Source organism: Myotis brandtii, unplaced genomic scaffold (assembly GCF_000412655.1).
Source record: "Myotis brandtii unplaced genomic scaffold, ASM41265v1 scaffold17, whole genome shotgun sequence".
Classification (NCBI taxonomy): Eukaryota; Metazoa; Chordata; class Mammalia; order Chiroptera; family Vespertilionidae; genus Myotis; species Myotis brandtii.
This window is the reverse complement of record NW_005356259.1, coordinates 10,052,607-10,077,618: the sequence shown is the minus strand read 5'-3', so window position 1 is coordinate 10,077,618 and position 25,012 is coordinate 10,052,607. Positions and strand designations below refer to the sequence as shown.

General features: G+C 43.2%; 1 long non-coding RNA gene across 1 annotated transcript; it reads left to right on the top strand.

Moving 5' to 3' along the window:
- Positions 1 to 8,548: 8,548 nt before the first annotated feature.
- On the top strand, positions 8,549 to 24,747 carry LOC106725549. Its single transcript, XR_001361435.1, has 3 exons — positions 8,549 to 8,967; positions 18,776 to 19,058; positions 24,374 to 24,747. It is a non-coding gene; the product is annotated as an uncharacterized LOC106725549 (long non-coding RNA).
- Positions 24,748 to 25,012: the final 265 nt, after the last annotated feature.

Sequence of the window (25,012 nt, the reverse complement as noted above, 5' to 3'; positions counted from 1 at the left end):
GTGGCTCTGTTATAAAAGTTCTTGTGAGACAGAAATGCCATCTCACAGCTTGTGGCAGCCTGTGACCCATATCATAAATGAGAGTTCTGCCCATGTAAGAGTGCTATACTCACTTCCACAGGTGATGTCTGTGACATTTCACACCTAAACTTTGAACGTTAGAAAAGTTTTCCTGAACTCTTGTTTCATGATGGTGGGTGGTTTTGTTTGTTTGTTAAACTTTTAGGAAGTATGGTAGTTGGAAGTCATGATTTCCCTAAGGAGTTGTCCATTATAGCTTTAATTTTGGGGAGAAAGTGACTTCCCCCCTTCAATAAACTTCTCTACTTAGGTTCTGGTATGTTTTTAAGCTCTACTATTTTTGAAGAAAGGCATTTAATAGTCATTCAGTTAATCTCTTACCTCTCCCCGAGGTAGCATTTAAGAAGATATCAGGATTTAGGCCTGGGTTAAGCTCCAGAGCTTGGGGATTTGTGTGCAGAAAGTTGATTAGAGAATGTGCTGGAAAAAATACCTGGGAGGGATGGGGGAAGGAGAATGGGGAGAAGGAGGAGTTGAGTTGCAATGAAGCTAGGATCTAAAACTAGGACGGTCCCTCACAGTGGTTTTATACTGAAGCAAGGGAGTGGGTTTTTGTACCCCATCCCCCAACCATCAGTATGAGATGTGGCTGGAAGGGCATGGCCCTCTGGTGTTGGCCAAGGGCAAGGCCTTGGGAGGATCTCAGTTGTGAGTTATCAGTAGCTGAAATGCCTGGCAGCTAGGGGAGTGAGTGTTGTGGTCTTGAAGGGAGGTCTGGGCAGAATTGCCCAGCACCTACTCCAGAGCTTTAACATCAAATTAGCACCTGAGCAACACTAGCCTCATGACAGCACTGTCTTGCCCACCTTGTTCCCTCCAGAGCTTTAACATCAAATTAGCACCTGAGCAACAGTAGCCTCATGACAGCACTGTCTTGCCTACCTTGTTCCCCTAGCACAGTGATGGCGAACCTTTTGAGCTCAGCGTGTCAGCATTTTGAAAAACCCTAACTTAACTCTGGTGCTGTGTCACATATAGAAAATTTTTGATATTTGCCACCATAGTAAAACAAAGACTTATATTTTTGATATTTATTTTATATATTTAAATGCCATTTAACAAAGAAAAATCGCCCTAACTGGTTTGGCTCAGTGGATAGAGCGTCGGCCTGCGGACTCGAGGGTCCCAGGTTCGATTCCGGTCAGGGGCATGTACCTTGGTTGCGGGCACATCCCCAGTGGGGGGTGTGCAGGAGGCAGCTGATCAATGTTTCTCTCTTTCATTGATGTTTCTAACTCTCTATCCCTCTCCCTTCCTCTCTGTAAAAAATCAATAAAATATATTTTAAAAAAAGAAAAGAAGAACAATCAACCAAACAAATGAGTTCGCGTGTCACCTCTGACACGCGTGTCATAGGTTCACCATCACTGCCCTAGCACATAGTAGATCTCAGTAGATATTTGCTGAATGAGTGACTGAATGAAAGAACATGCATGATTCCTAATTTGCAAGGAATATACAAATTAGGACTTTTAATAATCTTTGTCAAAATTGAGGAACTTTATTTGCCTATAAACTTCCAAAGTAGAGGCTGAAATCTTTATAGATATGTTAAAACTTTGTGCATAAGCTCTGCCATTTCCTGAGTTTGTGCATGGTGGAGAAATATTGTGAATCTACTTGAGTAGCCAGGAAAGTGGCAGATGAGTTTTCTTCTAAGCCAGAAAAAGTCAATGCATTCAGGGAAAACTATTTCTTAAATTCAAAATCAGGACATATGGCATGATGAGGTTTGATAGTAGGAGAAAATATTTAAAATTAGATCTTCCCTGGAAAATCCGGGAGGCATCTTTGCCAGACTCATAGGCTGAGGGTTGAGTTATTGGTTATGACTGAGTTTTTGAGATAGTGGAATTGAGTCATTGAGGCTGGTTCCTGACCAGCCTATGGGCTGTGGCTTGGCAAGGGCCACATTTGTGCCATGTGTTGACATCGCCATTAGCAGGTTCAGTAGCTTTAGAGCCTGTATGTGGACAGCACTCTTCAGTCTATAAGACAAATTAAAATGAGCAATCTCATTTGATTCTCAAGTATAGGAAGGGAGTAAAAGTACTTTCCTTATGGCATTACACTAATAACATAGCCACAAAAGTCATTAACAAAATATTAGCAAATTGTGTCCAGCCATGAGTGGGATTTATTTCAAGAATGCAAGATTCTTTAAACATTTAAAAATCAATCATTATAATTAGATGTGGCCCTCGAGTCAAAAAATTTGCCCACCCCTGCTTTAGAGCCTGTATGTGGACAGCACTTTTCAGTCTATAAGACAAATTAAAATGAGCAATCTCATTTGATTCTCAAGTATAGGAAGGGAGTAAAAGTACTTTCCTTATGGCATTACACTAATAACATAGCCACAAAAGTCATTAACAAAATATTAGCAAATTGTGTCCAGCCATGAGTGGGATTTATTTCAAGAATGCAAGATTCTTTAAACATTTAAAAATCAATCATTATAATTAGATGCATTACAGAATATGGAAGGAAATCATGTGATGGTGTCAATGAACAGAGAAAACACATTTGAAAATTCTACACTCTCAGTAAACAGAACTAGAAGGGGACCTCTTCAACTTGATAGAGGACATTGATGAAAAACCTATAGGTAACAGCATATTTAGTGGTGAAACATTAAGCCTGTTTCCCATAAGAATGGGAGTAAGGTTAAGACGTCCATGCACCACTTCAATTCAACATTGTACTGGAGGTCTTAGCCATTGTACTAAGGCAAGAAAAAAAAAAAAGATTGGAAAAGAAGAAGTAAAGCTAACATTATTTGCAGATGACATGACTATCTTCATATTATTGCCACCATAGAGATGAGGAAACAAACTCAGGGAGATTAAGTGACCTCTGTGAGTTCTAGCAGGTCGTAAAGATGGAGCTGGCACTGAAACCTAGGTCTTCTGACTTCAAACACTGGAATAAGAAGAGGAAATATTTCATTGTCTTAAAAAATATCCAAAGTAAAATTTACAGACGATTCAGTGGCATTGGAAGTTTTCCAGAGAAAATAAAATGAAAACAGGGATAGAGAAGCTTATCAGTACAGGATAGTGTCCTTTGGCCTGAGCACACTAAAATGTGGACAAATGTGGCTCGGGTGGACATGGATCCATTCAGTAGATCCTGCAATAAACTGAGGGAAACCCTCAACATTGGCCCAGGTAAGGTAAGGACTGATGAAAAATGCTTTTTCATAGTAACTTCAATATACTTATGAAATTCATTATAAGAGGTGGTACAGGATGGAACAGGTTTGGAGAAAAAGATGTCAAGAGACCTGTAACTGAGGGTGATCATGCCATTCATCATCATAAGGCTGACTTTTATGAGCAAAAGGAGGTGCTATAAATAATGACTCCAAGTCAACAGGCAGACGCCAAGACTATCCTGGGCAAACTGGGACATTGATTCCCCAAACCTATAAAAGGTGTAAAGGAAACTGGCATGTTGGAGAGAGGAGAGCAATAATAAAAGTTTTGTGAAATTTGCTCAGACTCTGGTTTAGTCCCTCAGGCCAGGCAAACACAGGTGAATGTTTTAGGGCCTGGAACCCCTTTTAGGAGGGTTAGGGTTTTCCCTGATCTTGCCGCTAATATAATAAACAAGAACAATAGCTGCTGTGCATTCAGTGCTTCCTGTAGGCCAGGCCCTCTGAAAAGTGCTTTATGTGAACAATTTCGTTCAGCAGCCCTAGGAGTAGGGCACTACTTCCATTTTACAAGTGAAGAAAAAGCCACTCAGAGAGGTTGAGTAACTTTCCCAAGGCCCCTCAGCTTGAAGGCATTGGAGCTGGGATTTGAATCCAGACTCCTAAGCATAATGTTAACCAGCCCTTAGTTTCTGCCTTTTGAGGTACAGGCCATTCCAAGGAGCCAGGAATAGGATGTGTGTACAGTTAGGTAAGTACCAGAGTAGAAATAGGGGGACCTTGGCAATATCCCCAGCCTCTCTTAGGTCTGGGCCTACCCCAGTCCTACACTAAGAGGCACAGAAGTGCAAGGGCGGGTGTTGGCAGCTGCCCATGCAGGCATAGCCCAGGCTTTGGACCTGGGTCAGCGCCAGGCTCTTGTTTATTATTTCATTGTGAGTCTGTGTGGACCCATGCCTGCTGCAGACGGGAATCTTCTCCCTCCAGATCCTGCATCTCATTCCTAGAACCACCGGGTCATCATAGGGCCACACAGCCCACATTTAATTTTTTTTGGGCTCTTTCCATCAGTCAGTCTGTGGGCCTCCTTAATTATTTTTATTGCTTTTCTCTGAACTCTTCAATTTGTGAGCATATTGCCTTTCGGGTAGTGAGATACCAGAAATGTTCAGAGAAGTTATAATCTGTGTATGATGTAATGCGTTGGCCTTAGAAGTTGAAAATCATAGTAGTCGTTTGAGCTGCCATTGCTCTCATAACCCGCCATCAATTTGGTCATCTCCAATCAACTTGACTTTTTTTTTTTTTCAATTACGGTGAATACGTGGTTTGATGTCAATATAACTTCCATCTGGAATATTCCAAGATGTGTGCATTAAAAGCAAAAACAATGACGCAAATTCAGGAAGCAAAAAGAAATAATTTTTTGGTCTTTGCTCATTTACTGATCATCTACTGTATACCAGAGTCCAGACGCCATGTTCAGAGGAATCTTATCTTGGAATGCTTGGAATATTTTAAATATTTTGTTCATTAAAGATTACTCTTGTTTTCTGGGACACACTTTTTTTATTTAAGAACTTTAAAAGATATATGTTTTTATTGATTTTAGAGAAAGTAATGGAGAGGGAGAGAGAATGCATTGATGTGAGAGAGGAACATCCATCAGCTGCCTTCTGCGCACCCTCCTCCCCGACTGGGCATTGAGCCCCCCACCCAGGTGCATGGGACAAGGCTCAATCAACTGAGCCACACCAGCCAGGGCTGGGACACCCTTTTAATCATTACATGTTGGCTCTCCCGTTCTTATTTGTAGATTGGTAGCTCTTAGTTTCTGGTGACAGTGACCCATTTGTGATTCAGGTTACATGTAACAATCTTTGGTTTGGTTATTTTGAAGTGAAATATAGTTTGGCAAGAATAGTTATAGCAATCAGGATATCACATGAAAAGGTTAACCATATCTAAAACTCTTTTTTTCCTAAGAAAAAAACACAACTAAGTGAAGTTGGAGTTTAAAAAAAATAATTTAAACTCAAGTCCACAACTTGCCTTCCCTCCAATGTAAGCCACTCTGATTATTTTTTTAAAGTCTGTTTGTTGTTAGAGTAACTTCAGTTTTTTCACTTTTTATTATTTGCCCAAAGATGTCTACATGAATATTAGTTCTCAAATGATGGTCTTGTCTCCCCAAAAAATTAAAAAAAAAGAAGACATTGCTGATCCCAGCTGGGTCCACAGCCCCAACAGCTATGTCCATGATCTCAGGATGGCACAGATTTTGTTGTTCCTCAAGTTGGTTCCATTTGGAATTTAGGCCCATGAGCCTCTCAAAAGGTTTCGTTCATGGTGTAAGAATTCATTTTCTTCCAAGAATCTACCTGTGTTTCAAAGTTGGCCTCATTTTCTGGAAGGGCAGCCTTACCTGGGGGTGGCGAGGGGTGACAGTGGAAATGGATTTCTTTAGTCCATTTTGTTTGAAAATGAAAACAGATCCATTCTTCAGTGTGTGTCTTTGGTTAAAAGCAGGAACACAATGCCACCGCCAAGTAGCACCCTAAAAACTACTCAGCAAAGTCACGACAATATCCTCTCTTGAACCTCTCCTGACTTTGTGTCTTTCTGTAATATACAGTATAATTTATAAAAGTGTGAGCAACTGTGGAATTGTTCTCCTAATAGATTCTGAAGATTCCAATTTCCATTCTGCCACACAAGACTGAAAATCCACTTGTGCTCACTTATCTGTATCTGTACCTCATCCCCACGCTGCATCAAAAATCAGGTTCAGGTGCAGGTTAAGAGCACGCAGTTACCTCCAGAATATGGGGCTTATTAAATATCTCTCCACAATTAACATCACCATATCAATAAGAATTATCATTAGGTCCTGTCAATCAGGTGCTGAATTTTGCTTCAGGGAAACAAAACAATTTAAATTATAGCAAGTGCCCCCCCCCTTTTTTACATGCTCCTCTTTAAATTGGATAATTATGTGGCTTTTCATTAGATTCCTCTAAGCATAATAGATCACAATATTCACCCTTTGACCTTGGTGATGAATGTTTCTGGTGAAAACATGTGACAAGCAGTGTTCTGAAGAGAACAAAATAGGGAATAACTGGAAATTGTGTAAAACGAAAGGGAAAAGCTCGATGAAAGCACAGCAGCCTTGAAGGTGGATGCACAAAATGTATTCGTAAATGGGGCGATGATATGAATTGGGGTGAAAAGAGGCTATTTTTGGTTGTGGATGGAAACACTGATTTTTCTTCAGGAAAGCTGCACATCAGAAAATACCAGTCTCGATTGAATGGCCAGCACAGATGGAGAGAATCCGCTGGGCTAAGGGGAGATTCACATGACTCACTGCATCGTGGAACACCTGCAATGGGAATCTGAGGGTACTTCTCACTTGATTGCTCTTTATGGGAGTTCCAAATGTGAGGGCAGCTTAAAATGGAGGTGATTTGGTCTTGGGGGATCTATAACCTTTATAGGGGATGTTGGGGAAAGACAAGAGGAGCAAGTAGAGCTCTAATCTCTCCACCCACCTCCTTTGGTCAGTGCCTGTGCAGCCTGCACTGCTGGAGCTTGGGTACCTCCCATATCGCCAAAGTCCTCATTCTCTGATGGCTGAAGGGGGCTGGGGCATCCCAAAGTTGGCCCATCAAATCTCATTATCCCATTTATGACTTAGGGAATGGCCCAACCATGACCCAGAATGACATGATAGAAGGGCTGGGAATTGACCATAGGTTGGTCTAATTCCCAAGTCCATGTTTTCTAAAGGCAGCACATAGCAGAATAGTATTGCATCTCCCAAGAACCATCCATGCCTTTGCCATAAATTTGTCCCCAACTGACCTTTCCAGGTCTCGCACTCAGAATTGATTTGGGTCATTATGAACTTAATATTACTATCAATCTTGCTAGTTGTGCAATTTATTTTGCTTAACAGAATACATGCAAGAGAAGAAACATCTGCCTCCATAAATTGATTTCTTCCGGAGAATTCCACTTTGGGATAAGAATTTGCAGTGATTAATGTGTGTGCTTATAGAGGATTAAGAAAGTGACCAGGTTTGAAACCACCGTTCCTTTTGTTTACTTGCAGATCTGGTCTGCTTAAGGTCAAATTCACACTGGACCCTTGTTCCTGACCTCCACCAGGTAGATTCAAGTGGAGATATCCTCAATGCAAGCAATCCTTTGCCTCTTTGCACAGAGCCTGTCAGGAAGAGAAATAGTTAAAGTCCATTTTGAGCTCAGTCTGGGATTTACCTGTCATTTGTCATGGACATCAGGCAATTACTGGCACACAGAGCTGAAGGAGAACTGAGAGAGGGAGGCCCAGCCTCTCCAGCGAGATCATTATCTCTGCATCAGTCACCTTTTGCGTTCCCAGCTCAACTGTACACAAAAGAGATCTTTTACCTTCTCCCTAGTCAGCCATATGCTGAGATAACTGGAAAAGATGGGTGATACTAGTTGTTGTAAGTACGTGGGGGCTCCAGTAGGTGTCCCTAAGAGCTCCATAGGAGGGGCTGTCATTTTTCTCTGAGATTTAAACCTTCAACACAAATACATCAGAGTGGAGGTACTAGAAGTCATCTGAAGGAACTGAAATAGTCCCACAAGCCTACACAACTCAAATACAACCTGTTTGAACATTTTATTAGACAATCTAAACAAAAAATGATTTGATCAGAAAGGGGGAAGATTTCTCAGCCATGGAAGCAGGACAAAAACAGAGAGAGTGGAAGTCAATCGACAGGTAATTTCTGAAGCTTTTGGCAGTGGTGTCTCTAATGCGGTGATGGAAGCCATAGCCATTAGGTGTGTGTGACCGACTTCAAGGATGCAGTTTCCTTTGATAAGAACATTCTATCCTATCATGGTGCCACGTACACATTTAGTTTTTTTGTCTTGATTCAGTGTTCATCAAATAGCCTTCAGATTGTTGCTTCCTGTGAACATTTGCCAACAGAAAGCAGACACAGTGATGACATTGACTTAGATTATCCCTGACAGTGATTTCTCACTAAAATTGCTAATGATGTGTTTTGATTTTACACATAGAATATTATATTCCTGGTGTGTGTCCAAAACGAGTTGGGCCAGTCCTCTCTGTGCTGACAAAGGCAGGGTCTTGAGCCTTCAAGCTGAAGACCTGGGGCAGTGAGAATTCACTAAGCTGATGCCATGCTAAGAAGCCTCCTCCAGGAAAAGCTGCTTGCACTTCACCTTGGCACTTACCTGGACACAGCTGCATTCCTGGAAGCATTAAACAAACATTTTAACTATTTTTAAGTGCATTTACATCATCACTATCCATCTCCAGAACTTTTTCATTATCCCAATCCGAAACTTGGTACCTATTAAACAATACACCCCATTCCACCCCCCTACATCTTCTGGTAACCACTGTTCTACTTTCTGTCTCTGTGAATTTGACTGCTTTAGGTACTGTGGGTAAGTGGAATCACATAATATTTGTCCTTTTGTGTTTTATGTGTTTCATGTAGCATAATGTCTTCAAGTTTCATCCATGTTGTAGCTAGTATTTGAATTTCCTTGACAGTGACATCAGAGGAATGGCAGCGTAAGGACAAATCTTTTCCTTTCCCCCTGACATTTCAACAAGTTTACCATCTATAATTCAACAAAGAAATCCCTGCTCAGCACAGATGCACACCTGAGAGATCCGAGCATGGAAACAACTGAAGGTGAGCATCCGAGAATTTCCTTCCTTTAAAAGCTGAATAAGAGTCATGTATATACCACATTTTGTTAAACCTTTCATCTCCTGATGGACATTTGGGTTGTTTCTACCTTTTGACTTGTGAATAATGCAGCTATAAATACGGATGTACAAATATCTGTTCAATCCCTGCTTTTAATTCTTTTAAATATGAGAGAAAGCATCATACATTTCTATATTATTCATACCTAATCTTTCCATAGTGCTCTATATTTTACAAAGCATGTCAACATATTTTTCGAATGCTATGAGTAGATAGGTAAGAAGATAGACAGGGCTATCATCTTCATTCTGTTTAAGGTAAACAGAGGTTCAAAAAGGTAAATGGAGGATCTTGGAGTCAAATGCTGGCCTTCTAACCACAATCCTAGGGCTTTTTTTTACATACCTAATCTTTCCATAGTGCTCTATATTTTACAAAGCATGTCAACATATTTTTCGAATGCTATGAGTAGATAGGTAAGAAGACAGACAGGGCTATCATCTTCATTCTGTTTAAGGTAAACAGAGGTTCAAAAAGGTAAATGGAGGATCTTGGAGTCAAATGCTGACCTTCTAACCACAATCCTAGGGCTTTTTTTTTTTTTAAATCAAAAAGCAATATCTGTGAGGACAGCAGCAATCTCTACCTCCTTAACTGCTGTATTCAATGTTCTAGCACAGGACTGGTCATAGAAGATGTTGAATTAACATTTCTTGAGTAAGTACTCTCACCCTCCCTGCCCCAACATGCCTCAATACCAACAGCATGAGTGCTACATGGTCTTGGTTGAAGACCTGAAATGGTCTTGAAGACAATGATGACATTTTTGAGGGAGACCAGCTAGTTTTCTGACTGACTGATGGAGACCCCTTGAGTAGAGGTGATGGCCACACCCGCTACTTCGACCCTAATGGGTTTCATGCCCCCTATTTCTGTGGCAAGTGTGTATGTGGCCATGTTGAGGAGAGAAATGGACCTACCAATTTCCCCCAGAAGAAAGCCTGAATTCACGGAGGAACGAGAGCTTTAACAAGCTTTCTTTTGCCCTGTAGTTACCCTGAAGACAACCACAGATTCATCCCGCTATGTTTTTCTGGCCAGATATGAATCATGGCCCAGAAGGGAAAATGAAATCTCAGGAGTTTAATTAGTATTGTCATCATCAGATTTGGAAGAAATTGCAATGAATATTTGTCATGGGAGTGTCCAAAGGAAAGGACCATTGAAAGTGGGAGAGATGCTATGTCTTCAGAAGTATCTGCCCTCATTTCCAGACTCATTCATCATCAAAGCTACACAGCTTCTGGCACTCATTCATTTTTGATAAAGTCTGTTGTTGAAAGTAAACATCAGGAAAACAATTTGTCCAACAAAAGGCACGTAACTCATGCTGGACCAACTTTGCCAAATTGTGCGCTCATAGATATAGTAAGTTTGCAGGAACCTGGGAACAACCACAATCAAATATACTTTGGGAGAATCAGCTATGTTGAGTTTGGAGCGTAGAGCCTATTATTTATTTAACTTTTGAAGACGTCCGTGACCTGTGTGTCAAACTCTTGTTTGCAGAGCAGGAATCACAGAACTTTAGTTAAGCTATCAGTGTAGATTGTGACTTACCCAAGGTATCACAGCCAGTTAGGGTTTGCTTTGTATTTTTTAAAAATTTATCTTTATTATTGAAAGTATTACAGATGTCCCCCCCCCCCCCCCCCCTCATTGAACCTCTTCTCCCACTCCCTTAGTATTTTAAAAATTTATTTTAGCGTTTTAACTTTAGAGGCAGAAGGGGATGGTGGCCTACTGAAGCCAACGTCATGGAAATTACATGTGTTTATAAGAACGTATTGGGGTGAGGAGATGTAGATAAGCAAGTACAAGGGCAGTGGTACCTGGACAAGGCCCTCCCACTGGGCAACAACCTTCCCAACCTACTCCCACAAAGGTGTCCTAGAAAGTTCACTGGTATGGTACTGAATTAAACATTCCAGGAAGCACTGGTATAGACAATTTGTAATTCATTGCATAATTACCGGAATTCATTGGATAATTACCAACTCTTCATGCCACCCTCCTCAGAGGAGACCTGGCCTAAGTATTCTCCAAGTCTGAACTTTTAGAGATGAACCCAAATCAATAGAGAGCTTAGTAATGGAGAGTTAATGTCAGAGAGCATTCCAGTTAAAAAACTCATGCCAATGTCCATGTGGGTTGCTATTAGAGCACCACATGTATATTTAAAGTGTTTTACCAAAGTGTTAGGTATAGGATATTACACTCTGCATTTGCAATATCCTATCCTTAACATTTAAAGTTACTCCCAAAGTAAGTCATTTGGCTTTCTAACAAGGACATTCTTTCATTTACAACATGCAATATGTTTGTAATGACTTGTCATTTTTCGGAATTCAGTTCACCACCCTTGCAGGACAGGGAAGGACTGCAAGAGGGATGCCAAGGGCAGCCTGTCCCTCAGTGGGCTTGTTGAAGGAGGAGGGGGAGGGGAAAAGGAGAAGGGAGAGAATGGCCTGAACAGTTTATAAGCCCATGATGGTCTCCATCACAGCTGAGCCCTGGCCAGGCATCTCTGGAAGGCCATGGTCAAATACTGGGTTAGAAATAGTGATTTTGGAGTAATTCTAAACTCACCTTCTGGTGGGATGAGAAAGGAAATCAACATTTAGTGAGCAAGTACTGTATGCCAGCCATTATGCATTCTTCATTTCATAGGGTCCCACGATACTTCTAGATGTTAGCTTTATTTTCCCCATTCTATTTTTAAGAAAACTGAGATTCAGGACAACTGATGGAGACCCCTTGAGTAGAGGTGATGGCCACACCCGCTACTTCGACCCTAATGGGTTTCATGCCCCCTATTTCTGTGGCAAGTGTGTATGTGGCCATGTTGAGGAGAGAAATGGACCTACCAATTTCCCCCAGAAGAAAGCCTGAATTCACGGAGGAACGAGAGCTTTAACAAGCTTTCTCTTGCCCTGTAGTTACCCTGAAGACAACCACAGATTCATCCCGCTATGCTTTTCTGGCCAGATATGAATCATGGCCCAGAAGGGAAAATGAAATCTCAGGAGTTTAATTAGTATTGTCAACATCAGATTTGGAAGAAATTGCAATGAATATTTGTCATGGGAGTGTCCAAAGGAAAGGACCATTGAAAGTGGGAGAGATGCTATGTCTTCAGAAGTATCTGCCCTCATTTCCAGACTCATTCATCATCAAAGCTACACAGCTTCTGGCACTCATTCATTTTTGATAAAGTCTGTTGTTGAAAGTAAACATCAGGAAAACAATTTGTCCAACAAAAGGCACGTAACTCATGCTGGACCAACTTTGCCAAATTCTGCGCTCATAGATATAGTAAGTTTGCAGGAACCTGGGAACAACCACAATCAAATATACTTTGGGAGAATGGAATCTATCAGCTATGTTGAGTTTGGAGCATAGAGCCCATTATTTATTTAACTTTTGAAGACGTCCATGACCTGTGTGTCAAAGTCTTGTTTGCAGAGCAGGAATCACAGAACTTTAGTTAAGCTATTAGTGTAGATTGTGACTTACCCAAGGTATCACAGTCAGTTAGGGTTTGCTTTGTGTTTTTTAAAAATTTATATTTATTATTGAAAGTATTACAGATGTCCCTCTTTCCCCCCCTCATTGAACCTCTTCTCCCACTCCCGTAGTATTTTAAAAATTTATTTTAGAGTTTTAACTTTAGAGGCAGAGGGGATGGTGGCCTACTGAAGCCAACATCATGGAAATCTTGTTCCCTCAAGTACTTTTGGGCTCCTACTACACCATAGGTGCTGACACAGGAATGACCACAACATAGACCTTGCCCCAAATGAGCTTATATTCTAATGTAGATACAATGAATAAATAGCAAGTGAAATGTGGTTTAGCAGATGGCGATAAGCTGAATGGAGAGAAGCTGTGCAGAAGCAGAGAACTGGGGGACCAGTGTAACTGTATTTTCTATAGGGTGGTCAGGGAAGGCTTCACTCCCAAGGTGACATGCGCTGGAACTGAAGGAGGGAGCCATGTGACTATCTGGGAGAAATCCATTTCAGCCAGAGGAGCAGTAATACAAAGGTCATGAGGCAGGCGTGTGTGTGTGTGTGTGTGTGTGTGTGTGTGTGTGTTTGAGAAATAGCGAGGGGCCAGTGTGGTTGAGTGAGGGGAGAGGAGTGGAGGACAGATAGGGAAGTAGTTGGAGCCAGAGAGTACAGGACTTTTAGACCACTGAAAAAATGTCAGATTTTATTCTGAGTGATGTGGGAGATCATTAGAAGGTTGTGAGCAGAGAAGTGACATGATTTGAGTTTTACTTTAAAAGGGTCACCCTGGCTGCTGTGTTGGGCATGGCCCATTTTGGGACATGGGTGGTGGAGTCAAGGAGAGCCATTAGGAGGCTGTGCAGTTATCCAGGCGAGGGATGGTGGTTTGGAGCAGGAAGAAGGCAGTGGAGGTGGTGAGAAATGGTCAGAGTCTAGATATAGTTTGAAAACAGTCAAATTGGATTTGCTGATGGATTGGCATATGGGATACACAAGGGGTCAGGCATCCATGGGAGTTTTCAAGGCCCTGGATGTTGAGCCACCTGGCAAGGGATGGCTGGAGCAGAGATAGTTTTTGTGTCTTTCTTGTAAAAAGCAGGTGCTTGAAAGATGGGTTCAAATAAATCTTGTTCCCTCAAGTACTTTTGGGCTCCTACTACACCATAGGTGCCGACACAGGAATGACCACAACATAGACCTTGCCCCAAATGAGCTTATATTCTAATGTAGATACAATGAATAAATAGCAAGTGAAATGTGGTTTAGCAGATGGTGATAAGCTGAATGGAGAGAAGCCGCACAGAAGCAGAGAACTGGGGGACCAGTGTAACTGTGTTTTCTATAGGATGGTGGTTTGGAGCAGGAAGAAGGCAGTGGAGGTGGTGAGAAATGGTCAGAGTCTAGATATAGTTTGAAAACAGTCAAATTGGATTTGCTGATGGATTGGCATATGGGATACACAAGGGGTCAAGGATGACTAAGGTTTTGGTCTTGAGCAAAGGATAGGAGGGAGTTGACCTTAACTGAGAGGCTGCTGGAGGAGGAGTTTTTGATGCATGTGTGTGTCATGTGGGCGTGGGAGGTGGGGCAGGAACCAGAAGTTCACTTTTGGAAATATTAAATTTGAGATGGTTGTTGCTTGTCCAAGTAGAGATCTCTCTGGAGTCTGAAGTGGTCCAGACTGGGATATAAATTAGGGGCTTGTTAGCATGTAGATGGTGTTTTCAGCCAAGAAACTAGATGACATAAACTTGGGGTAATTTAGAGAGAAGAGGTCCAAGGACTGAGCCCTGGGGTGCTATCATTTTTAGAGGTGGGAAGAAGCTAGCTGGGGGCCGAGAAGGAGTTGTGTCTTGGGAGCTAAGCGAGGAAAGCTGTTGAGAGTTCAAATAAGATGAGAATAGAGGATTGGCCATTGCACAGAGGTCAGTGGTGACCTTGACATGCGGCAGGTCAAGCCTGATTGGAGCAGGTTCAAGAGAGAATGGGAGGAGAGGTGTGCAGTGTGCCAGCTCTTTGGAGGAATTGTCCTGCTAGGCAGAGCAGAGAAATGGGACAGAAACGGAAATGTGAGGTCAAGAAAGAATTTGTTTTCCTTCTTCCTTCTTTTCTTCTCCTCTTCTTTACCTCCCTCTTTCCCTCCCTCCCTCCTATGATGGAAATGCTGCAGGCCTGCATGCTGGTGGGAGCAGGAGGGAAGAAGCTGTGAGGAGTGTCCTGGAAGAGGGGAGGGAGGGGACCTGGAGCAGGTGGAAGGGTGGCCTCCAGGGGCACGAAGGCCACTCGCAGAGACGGAGGGCAGAAAGAAAATACAAAATTCAAACCTTTTCTAAACGTGAAGCAAATTCAATGTAGAATGATTTAAATGCTTTAATCCTATGATTCCTGTAATTTTCTGAAATCTAAAAGGATTCCCTTTCAATCCAACATTAAGCCCAGACTCCACCCTGTGCCATTCTCTCTATCCACCCAAGCTTGCTGTGTACTAGTTCCCAGCTCAAAGCCTGCCATCTGCCCAGTGGGTCTCCTCCCTCCAAGAGCCTCCTGTCCGTGAGTTTTTGTCCATGTGGTTCCCTCTGCCTTTCCTTTACCTAAGCAGCGTGCCCTCCTGGAGTTCTCCTTTCTCTGCATTTTCCTCAGGCTGTCCGCTGCAGCACACACTGGATGTTTTCTGATTATTTTACCGGGGACAGCCTTGTTTCCTGCATAGATGGGATGTGATTGAGGTTCAGAAAAGCTCTCCTTCTAGCCCTGGACATCTAGAAATCTATAATAATAAAATCATAATATGCTAATTAGACCGGATGTCCTTCCTTCCGGACAAAGCCACGGTGGGCAGGGGGCCGAGGCAGAGGTGGCAGAGGCCCCCGGCCGCAGTGTGCATCCGGCCTCCAATATTTAGCAAAATGATCCAGGTGGAAAAAGAAGGCAGGGTTGGTTCCTGAGCCCCAGGCTGGACCCCCGCTTCCTTCCAATGGACCTGGTAGTACTTAGTTCCAGCACCTATAACACACCTTGGCAAACTCCATCCAGCAATGGTAAAAGTGGCACCAGGTCAGAAGGTATACAGTTGTCTCGGCCTCCCCCTTGTCACTGCTCCACAAAGGCCGTGGAGTTCAGTGGAGCTGGAGGAGCTGCAGGCAGGCAGGGTGTTTGTGTTTCCTCTGCGATCAGCATCCGTGAACCAGAGGAACTTCAGCTCCCAAGCCGGCAGAGGTGCCCTGCATTCAGGCCTCTCTGCCCCCTGGGTGGCATCCAATTGAGCCCCATGCCGTTATCAGAGGGATAATGGGATTCATTTCAGCGAGGGCTGCCTGGCTGGGGCCGGGCTTCCTTTAATTTTCAATGTTAATAAACTTGTGGCGATGGCTTTCTTCACACCGATGTGCCGCACACCTCATTTCGCCTGCCCATTAGGCAATTACCGGCAGCGCCTCTGTTCCTGGCACCTCTTCAACGCGCAGCAATTATGCTTATTTGGTGAGTGATGATGAAACTTGGAGGAGGCAAACGCACTGGCGTAGAACTTTCTTCCCGACTTCATCAGGTACAAACCGAGCACATCCCTTTAGTGAAAAACGGGGCTCCGGGAACAACCTTCTTCATAGAAATGCAGGGACCGGCCCCTCCTGGGTCCCTGACACCGACCCAGCCCTGGCTGACCCAGAGCTCAGACCCCCAGCATGTGGCTGTGAGAGTAGCCCGTCCAGCTCAGGAAATGCTCTTCATTTATCTTGAAATGGGAGGTTTTCAGTAGCTCTAAAGTGTGTGTTAGTGCATCAAGAGTCATGATCCTTTATTTATAAAGTTGTTTAATTCCTCACTTTTGTGCTCCTTGCGGGTCTGAGTGGATTTCTCATTTGCCAAGTTACCCCATGATTTTCACAGCAGCTTACACAACCCCCCTTCCCCCCATTCTCGATCCTTCAAATGATACGCAAGCGAAACAATCGCCGGTCTGACTTCTGACTCCACTTGCAAAATCTTCCTGGGCTTGAGGAATGGTTTCCAATGAGGGGACAGGGGGAGTGTGTGGACTGGAACATGGAGACAGGGCATAGGTCTGCACCCGGAGAGCAGTGCCCTTGCGCTTGGCCAAGAACACGGCTCCCCTGCTGCTCTGTGATGCCATGGCTCGCTCACCAATCTTCCCGTTACAGCCCAGAGCCGGCCTGCTAGCCTGCCATGTCCCCAAGCCCCTGCTTCCTAAGTGACAGGTGTCAGTCATCTCAGTGAGGGGCAGGCAGGGTGTAAACTCTCACATCAGGGCTCCCTTTTAGTGGTACTGACATCACCTATGGGTTTGCAACTTGCTACCCTTTTAAAGACATGGAAAAGATAGAACAGGATGGAAGATATCAGAGTGCATTGCACCTGGGGATAGTATTATTTCACTAAGGGTTGCTTTTGCTTTGTTCATTCAAAATATAGTTTAAAATAGCTGTTCTGCAGTGGGCAGTGTTCAGTTAGATGGTTATATCTGTGTCCACGTGTGGGTATCTGTGTACTGGATCACAATATAAACTGTATCTCTTACCATGGCTTGGTATACAAACATTTTGGAGAATCCCTGACGTAGTTCCCAGCATGCCTCAGGATCTGAGCATCTGCAACCTACTTCTGACTTCAAGGTTCTCACTGGCCACCCTGAGCCTCGGTTCCTGAATGCAGTGCCCTGGGTGGCCCAGTGCTTGCCCAGCAGGATCCAGTGTGTGCTTTTTAATGTTTTATTTCTGTCCTACTTCCTGGAGGGAGGGGCTGGAGCGAGGCATGTGGAAGCACACGGCGCAGAGAGAAGGTGGTCAGTGACACAGGTGGCAGAGACCCAGGTCACACTCAGCCAGATGATGCTGGGCTGAACCCCTTCAGTCAGAGGAGTCTCTGTTTGGGTGAGATGTTTTCACAGAAGACACAGTACCCAGGGTCAGTGAGATCCCTGGTGGATGAGCTGGCCGGAATTCCTAAAAGCAACACATACGAAGACTATTGTTAGATCTTGGATGGCTTCTGATGGTGTCTGGGGCACTTGCTATAATAACCACAAGTGGACAAACCATTAATTTACAGAAACTTCTATTTTTCTGATTGCAAAAATTCTGAATTGGTGGATGACTGTGTGTGTGCACGTGCATGTGCGTGTGTGCGTGTGTGCGTGTACATGTGCAACTTTACAGGAAAGCTTCCATGCTGCTTGGCTGCGTTTATGGTGAAGTGTCCCAGATTTCCTTTGGGATCCCCGCCCTTTCAAATGTGGGGCTCACCACAGGGACTGAGTCTGTAATGATAGCCGGAACTTGCATCTGACCTAACACTGGGGCAAGGTGGGTGTTAAGAAATGTGGGAACCAGCCTGACATTCAAGAAGGGCCTCAGCCTAGACTTTTGACGTTCCCTTCCAAAGAGACTACCTAACCATGGAGGAAAAATTTTCACATAATCATTTCCTATATAGGACAAAGCTACTGATAGAGCCTTGCAGATTAATGTCTTCAAACAAATCATGTCATTATATTATGAGTAGCACTATTATATTGCACTATATTTTCTGGTGTTCAAAGCTTTGGAGAGTTGAATGCTTACAGTTTATTGTGACTTTAGATTTGTAATCGAGGGAGGCCTATGTGGCTTTGGTTAGGTCAGTGTGAGGAGATTGACCCAGGACATGCCTGAATGGCAATCCCATGAGGACACTAACTGGAGGCTATTCTAGAAAACTCAGTTCACGTCTCTCTTCCTCAGGAAAGGATAGGTAACAACAGAGCCCATTTCTTTTTATTGCTGAGTAATATTCTGTCGTGTGAGTAGAGTACAGTTTATCCATTCACCTGCTGATGGATATTAGGGTTGTTTTAGTTTGGGGCTATTACAAATAAAGATACTGTGAACATTTGTGTCCAAGATTTTATATAGATTTCAGGTTTCATTTATCTTGGGCTGATAGCTAGAAGTGTATTGGCTGGATCATAAGGTAGGTAGGTGTATGCTTAACTTTTTAAGAGACTGGCAAACTATTTGACAAAGTGGCTATTAAGACTTTTGATATTTAGCTTAAAATAATGCAAGTGAATTTGAGTTAATTTTAGTTGCCCTTAGACTAGGAGCATAAGATCATAGGACATTGGAGGAACTTGATATCATAACCCAGTTCTTTGCTTTACTAAAGAAGAAACCGGGATCCAGAAAGATTAAGTGGCTTTTCCAGCATCTTTTATCTCACAGGCTAGTTTCCTCACTCTTCTACAAGACTTTGCAATTTGGGAGAAATTCTACAAGTCATGTTGTGACTTCCCAGCACGACCTTGTGTCATGGCCGCCCAAGGACACAAACATCTTTCAAAATTGGCCTCGCTTTGCATGTGTTACATAACTTTGAGCACGGAACAGCTTTTGAAATGGGAAAAATTTTCAGGACGTGGAATGAAGAGCATCAAAAGGATAATGAGAGCAATCTACAGGAAATCATATCTGACCACTCACAGTATCAACAGCAATTCAACAGCAGGTGAAATAAAAATGTGCTGTCATCATTAATACCTGGGGCACGGAAGAGATCCGTCTAGTTTCTAAGCAAACTAGATGCACCCCAAAATTAAGACTATTATAGAGCGGCCCATTAAAAATGAAGAAAACAACATGCCAATTGCCCAGCTCTACGGGCTTACCTTTCCAGCGCTCACCTCTTTTTATCATATTCATAAGCGTTGTTTCTAATCAGTCTTCTGGAGTAAAGTTAACAAGTGTGTGTGCAGTTGCTGGAAATTGTTTTGCTGAGCCTAAGAAGCTGTCACGGGGTTGAGGAGGCTGCCGCTTTAACCAGATTTCATCTCTGCGTGTCACCGCTCATGTCAAAGTAAAAATGCGCTCAGACATGAGAGTTGTCCTGCTTTCATCAAGAGTGCCAGCCTGCCTGAGCCTCGTTCCACTTGGTTAAGCTTGTTATTTAAATTGTTAAAATTGAGACATCGGCAGTCAGTTTCAGAGAAGATATAACAATTATTAGATACAAGCTGGGCTCTTGTACTTGAGACTATACCATGTCCTCCATCCACCGGCAGAATTAGGCACAAATAATTTATAACGGTTTCTTTAAGAAGTGTGGCCTGTTGTACTTGGACCACATTAAATCATAGCCCGTCCCCACCTGGATCATATTTCCAAGTCTCAGATAGATTTGGTTCCAGTCAGCAGAGTGGCGGAGCACTCCAGGGGCCACCTTTAATGCCTCTAACTCTTGAATTGCTGAGGGAGGATTCCCCAAACTGCGGGCTGGCTGTGAGCTTTGTGTTTAGGTGACTTTGTACATGAGGCAGGGGAGCCACAATCCAGAACAATTGCCCCGGGAGGGTGAGGAGAAGGAAAAGCTGAGAGGCTCTCTGAGTGACCTTGTGCCACTCAGCAATCCCATTGAAATCCTACCGGAGCACTTGACCTTGAGGCGATTGTGCCCTGGGCCACAATCTCATTGTACTGAGGCAAAGGGTAAAGGAAAGAGATAGATATGAATGAAGCTTGGAATCTTCAGAAGGACCCTCAGAGTCCATCCAGCCCATCTTAGCCAACCTCTCACTGAGTGAAGGAACTCCAGTAAGAACATGCGTATCCAGCAGTTGATTCATTAGATTTTGGGGTCAACAGAAATCCCAGGGTTGGATGCTGTTTTATTTATTTATTTATTTTTTTAAATTAAATTTAATTTTTTTCTTATCACCATTTATCTCCCCATACCCTCTTCTATCTTCAACCCTCCTCCCCCCTGCAATCTCTACACTGCTGTTGTTGTTTAATACAAATGACTCTCAAGTCAAATCTCCCCTCATCTGTGTTTATAGACTTGATTATTTGGACCCAAATCTCAGACTTGACATTTAGTTATGCTCAATATCATCATACTGATTTTGGTGCATTATTTTCTTATAATGAAATATTTGAAAATTCTGATTCTGACATTTAATGTAAGAGAGCTGTGTAATCTTTAAATTTCTATTCTTTGTCCACATTATAGAAAAGATCAGAATTTTAGAGCTGAGAGAAAGCTTAGACATCATCAACCCAATGCTCTCATTTTAAAAATCAGTGAATCAAGAATTAAGAAGCTAAATAACTGTTGCAAAATCATGCATCTAATGACATTAAAACATAGATACTCTTTGAGTATATGTTGCCTTGTTATTTGAAAATTTACCCCACTGTAATGTAAACACACCTTTCCTCACTGTATTCATAGGTCACTGTGGGTGGCTTTGTAAACACACCCTTTTAGAATCAGAACCTGCTCTTGGCATTTCCCATCCCACATTCATTTGCTCCTTAGGCATCACTTCACATCCTTTTGCCTAAACTACCCCGGGGCCCTTGGTCACTTGATTTGCCCCAGGTTGCCATGGTGACTGTCTTTTATGGGCATAACCCAACATAACTCATGCCTGTCCATGAGCCACCCTTGGGCACTGATGCATGAGACTACTCAGAACCCCAATCTGCACCACTGCACAAGCAGCTTGGAAATATAGGGATTTACTAGTTAGTGTGTGTAATGAATTGACCCACCTGATTGTGGAGGTTGGCTGAGTCCAAAATCTGCAGTGTGGGCCAACCCTAGATGGCTCAAGACCCAGGAGAGCTGATGGTGCAGTTCTAGTGTGAAGGCCAGCAGGCTGTCACTAATTTCAATGTTAATGTCATCCAAGGACATCCTCCAAGTGGACATAAAACTTAGGCCATTGACGTATGGAAGTCAGTAGATGAATTATTCTTCCTGCCCTTCCCTGCCCCCACACCCTCCAGCAGGTTGCCTGGAAGGCAGTATTTCACATGGCCTCCCTGAAGACCATCTGTACCACTGAGCCAGCAAACCCCTTCGCTAACCTGATTAAAACCAGGAGCTCATTGCGCAAAACATGCCTCCCCCCCAACTTTGTATTTGTTCACATTTCAAGAATCTCTTACTGCAAAGTTTCTGCTGATTCCCTTTGACCAGTTTAAGACCTATGGTAGATTATGTACCAAGATTCAAGGGCAGGAAATATTATTACCACTTGTGTATAGAATCTGAAGTGTAACGTTGTCAGCTTACAGCCCAAATCAATCCTGTCTGTCTAGACAAAGCAATTCAACTCCTTGGTAATTTACCAATTACAGGGCACTTATTCATTGGAGACTTCATAAGTGCAGGACATGAAGGGCATGGAGAATAAAAGATGATTTCTGCTTCCAAATTATTTACAGTCTGCTGAGCATTTTTTGCTTTTTGTCCTCTCATCAAATTGGGAATATAGTTATCAAGTTAGACATGTGAAATATTTATGACATTGAAGTCTTTTGACCAAGACGTTTCAAAATTCAAATGGTTCTGTTGGGGCCATTGAGAATCTCAGTGACGATGAGCCATCAGGTGCAGAGCAGGCATGGAGATTCCTGAGGAGAAGATTCAGTAGCTCGTGCCAGTGGAAGACCACCAGTGGACCTAGGGCCTTTTGCTCTAGTTGCTTATTGACATTTTGAGAGGACTTGAATGGAGTAGACCCACAGAAAAACAATCCGTAGCTAATGCTGGCTCTGAAATAAAATACCAAATAGCTCTCTTTTTAGATTCATAATCTGAATTAAAACTTAAGCCAATATTATGATACAATTAATTCTCTAAAGCAGATAGACTTGCAAGATGGAGGAGAAATCTGATGGCTATAACTAAGCTTCGGACATTCCAATATCCACCAGCAATATTATGATACAATTAATTCTCTAAAGCAGATAGACCCGCAAGATGGAGAAGAAATCTGATGGCTAAAACTAAGCTGTGGACCATTCCAATATCCACCGGTTATATCTACTGTAGAGGAACAGATAATCCGAGTTAATAGCATAACTGATAGTTGATGAGAAGTTTTTGTCTTCCTATTATCCCACTTTAATTTTAGTTACATGTATATTTTTTAATCCTCACCCGAGGATATGTTTTTATTGATTTTTAGAGAGAGAGAGAGAGAGAGAGAGAGAGAGGAAAGAGAGATCAATCGGTTGCCTCCCACATATGCTCCAACTGGGGATCAAACCTGAAACCTAGGTATGTGCCCTGACTGGAAATTGAACCTGAAACCCTTTGGTGCACAGGATGATGTTCAAACCAACTGATTAGTCTGTCCGGGGCTAGATACATATCTTAACCACTTTGTACTTTTTATCATGTATATTTTTTAATCCTCACCCGAGGATATGTTTTTATTGATTTTTAGAGAGAGAGAGAGAGAGAGAGAGAGAGAGGAAAGAGAGATCAATCGGTTGCCTCCCACATATGCTCCAACTGGGGATCAAACCTGAAACCTAGGTATGTGCCCTGACCGGAAATTGAACCTGAAACCCTTTGGTGCACAGGATAATGTTCAAACCAACTGAGCAGTCTGTCCAGGGCTAGATACATATCTTAACCATTTTGTACTTTTTACTGTATTCTTGCATCTGTCCAAGAAAATTTAAAAGATGCATATAGACTCTATTGAAATAAGGGACTTTATGAACAGCGTATTTCCTGTATTATAGAAGTGCTACCTCAATGTATCCCTGAACTGTGAAAAATTACTATAAGATCTAATACCCTCAAAAGCACCCCCGTGTTCTCTTATGCCTTTCGATAATTGGTCTTGACCCTTACTCAGGCAAAACTCCCACTGACTTTCAATTGATTTGACTTAAATAAGGTCAGCTCCAGATGGCCCCTTTTCTACTCTATATTCTCATCATGTGATGCAATGTGTCATAATGCAGCAATGATGTGTATTGGCAGTCTTATACTGATGATTAATTGCTGGGAAAGTAATTTCTTTATAATCGCTCTCAGATGCTTTTGGTGACCTGATATCATGGGGACTCAGGCAAGCTGGCCCAGAATGTCTCCAAGATGGTGACTTAATACTCCCATCCCACCCAATACTCCCAAAATGAACCCAAGTCTTTGAAAATCATAGTAGCAGTCCACATTTCTTGAGTGCTGACTCGATGCCAGGCACATTCTGCAGACATTGCTTCATCTCCTGTGATCTACACAACAGCCCCATGAGGTAGGTGCTACAAGGAGGCGTTGCAGCCCATTTGGAGACCATTGCACTGAGACCATTCCTGGCTCAGCGCCTTTGCACACTATGTTCCTTCTACCTGGCCTGCTCCTCCTGCTCATCATGTGGCTGGGTTCTTTTCACATTTTAGGTATCAGCTCACATGTCACCTCCTTGGGTAGGCCATCCCTGATCACTCCATGTAAAGTAGGCCTCTGTCTGACTGGGTAAGCGTCAGTTACCATATCAACTCTCTTTCTTTTACAGCATTTGTCACAATCTATACTTACCTTGTTGGGATAGCATTGCGTTTCTTTATTGTCTCCCACTGCAATGCAAATTCCATGAGGAGAGCAGCTTTGTCTGAATCATTTATCACTCTAGTCCAGCATCCAGGGGACCACCACGTCACTGATGCTCAGCCAATATCCGTTAATTGATCAAAGAGCCATGCTAGCAGGAGCCAGAATTCAAATCTTCGGATTAAATACCTGTGCCTGGTAATGTGAAGGCTGGGCAGGGTCCCCTGGCAGAAGAGAGGCAGGTGTGGCGCTTTGGAATGGAGACACGATTCATGCACTGGATGCTTTTCCTGTGCTTGCCTGCTGCCTTGTTCTCCTGTTGCCCTCCGGGCTTACTCCTGGCTCACCCCATACCTTTCAAGCATTTTCTTGCCTTAGAGCAGAAATACTTCCTCCTGTGCCATGGGAGATGTTGAAACCGACTTTGGTTGTCTCATGACTAATGTGTACTGGTATTTGCTTTGCAGAATACCCATGAACACTGGACAGTCCAGGACATTCAAGGAGACAGCTAACCAAAGGAACTTCAGCATCTGGAAGGCTGGACCAAGGCAGGGGTGCACTTGACAGGGATGTCCACTGACCACACACCTCAAAAGGTGACACGGCTCATTACCAGCCAGTTTTTTTGGTGAGAAGTGACCAGGCCCTAATGCGCCAGTGTGAGCACACTGGCTTGAGATGACTGGCTGGGCCTGGCTAAATATGAGACCAGATATTAGACAAAATGCCTTTTTACCCCAAGGTGGGGGAGGGAGGTGGAAAGGGCCTCTTGTATCTGCAGGGTCTGCATGCCCTGCACTCGTGCCAACAGGAGGGCTCCACTGGCACAAGGAGCTCGAGCACGAGACAAAATGCCTTTTTACCCCAAGGTGGGGGAGGGAGATGGAAAGGGCCTCTTGTATCTGCAGGGTCTCTATGCCCTACACTCGTGCCAACTGGCACAAGGAGCTTGAGCATGCATATTGCACACTCGTCCTCCAGGTTCAAAACACATCCCCGCAGCCTTCAAAGCGCCTGACATCCTTTCAAGTGAGCAACTATGAGGCAAATGCAAACAGAGCGTGTTCCGGAGGCGTCCGTCACTCAGCCCTCAATCTGTCTGT